Source organism: Oncorhynchus masou, unplaced genomic scaffold, assembly GCF_036934945.1.
Source record: "Oncorhynchus masou masou isolate Uvic2021 unplaced genomic scaffold, UVic_Omas_1.1 unplaced_scaffold_1408, whole genome shotgun sequence".
NCBI classification, from domain to species: Eukaryota; Metazoa; Chordata; class Actinopteri; order Salmoniformes; family Salmonidae; genus Oncorhynchus; species Oncorhynchus masou.
The window spans coordinates 141,216-143,140 of NW_027004018.1; the positions used below are offsets into that span (position 1 = coordinate 141,216).

At 47.3% G+C, this 1,925-nt stretch overlaps 1 pseudogene; it reads right to left on the reverse strand.

Annotated features, from left to right (window-relative positions):
- Positions 1-435: 435 nt before the first annotated feature.
- On the reverse strand, positions 436-1,076 carry LOC135530741 (fumarate hydratase, mitochondrial-like; annotated as a pseudogene).
- Positions 1,077-1,925: the final 849 nt, after the last annotated feature.

Consider the following 1,925-nt stretch of genomic DNA (forward strand, 5'->3'; position numbering starts at 1 on the left):
AGTAGACTGGTTGATCTGTCTAATCTGTGTTAGAACTAGACAGGTACCCAGGCTGATCTGTCTAATCTGTGTTAGAACTAGACAGGTACCCAGGCTGATCTGTCTAATCTGTGTTAGTAGACAGGTACCCAGGCTGATCTGTCTAATCTGTGTTAGTAGACTGGTACCCAGGCTGATCTGTCTAATCTGTGTTAGAACTAGACAGGTACCCAGGCTGATCTGTCTAATCTGTGTTAGTAGACTGGTAGCCGGCCTGATCTGTCTAATCTGTGTTAGTAGACAGGTACCCAGGCTGATCTGTCTAATCTGTGTTAGTAGACAGGTACCCAGGCTGATCTGTCTAATCTGTGTTAGAACTAGACAGGTACCCAGGCTGATCTGTCTAATCTGTGTTAGTAGACAGGTACCCAGTCTAATCTGTCACAACGCTGACAGTCATGGGGTCTCCTGTAGTGGTGTGGCTGTTCCCCCTGTATCAGGCACCTCATCAGCAGCCTGCACGATGGCATCAGCCAGCCTCGGGTCCAGTCCGTAGTCCTTGTTGACCTCTGCAGCAGCCCTCTTCAGAATCCCAAAGGCTTTGATCACCTGGATCTTTGGACACCAAAGACAGTAGTGAGGACGTGTGGCGCTACGATGATTTCACTGATACACTACGTTAGCCGGATACAGGAAGTAACCTTTTTAGTCTGATCTGAATCTGGGGGAAATAGGACAGGAAACGGTTGCAAGGATGTGTGTCCAATTTGTAGCGAGAGCTAGCTACAATGACCCCCCTCCCCCCCCGAGACATGGCGGGACGGGTGACCTACAGCCACAGGGATCCACAGCCATGTCTCAGGGCTCAAGCTACACCTTTGACAGATGGAAGTGGCACCTAGTCTGAACTTACTGGCATTCTCTCCGACGGTCCTCCGATCTTGAAGTTCATGGTGGATCTGACAGTCTGAGCACCATAGTACTTGTCAACGGAACCTTCAGCTCCCCGAAGGTGTCTGCCTCAATTCTGTACTCTGAAGACTGAACAACAACATTGACACAGTCAAAGAGCAAAGATGAAAAGTTATTCTGGGTTACTACATGGTTATTGGGTTAGAGAGGCATAGTCTCAACAACAACAAAAAACTAGTAGCTAGCTATAGACTTGTTTTGTTGACATTTGAAAGATAAAATCTGAACAACAGAACGGTTGTTTCTCTGGCTGACCTATCAGGTGTTAGGATACAGAACTCCTAGCTAATTGTAGGTAAACAAATCACTACGCAGCCATTTGCTCAGTGCTCTGTGCCAGCGGTAGTGTTGGTATGCAGTTTGCCAAGTACCTCGACTCCTCCACGGAGTTGAGTAGACAGTTTATTAATGAACCTCTAGGGCTGTGGAGGTCACGACATTAAGGCAGCAGGTTATTAATGAACCTCTAGGGCTGTGGAGGTCTGACATTAAGGCAGCAGGTTATTAATGAACCTCTAGGGCTGTGGAGGTCATGACATTAAGGCAGCAGGTTATTAATGAACCTCTAGGGCTGTAGTCATGATATTAAGGCAGCAGTTATTAATGAACCTCTAGGGGCTGTGGAGGTCATGACATTAAGGCAGCAGGTTATTAATGAACCTCTAGGGGGCTGTGGAGGTCATGACATTAAGGCAGCAGGTTATTAATGAACCTCTAGGGCTGTGGAGGTCATGACATTAAGACAGCAGGTTATTAATGAACCTCTAGGGCTGTGGGAGGTCACGTTAAGGCAGCAGGTTATTAATGAACCTCTGGGCTGTGGAGGTCATGACATTAAGGCAGCAGGTTATTAATGAACCTCTAGGGCTGTGGAGGTCATGACATTAAGGCAGCAGGTATTAATGAACCTTAGGGCTGTGGAGGTCATGACATTAAGGCAGCAGGTTATTAATGAACCTCTAGGGCTGTGGAGG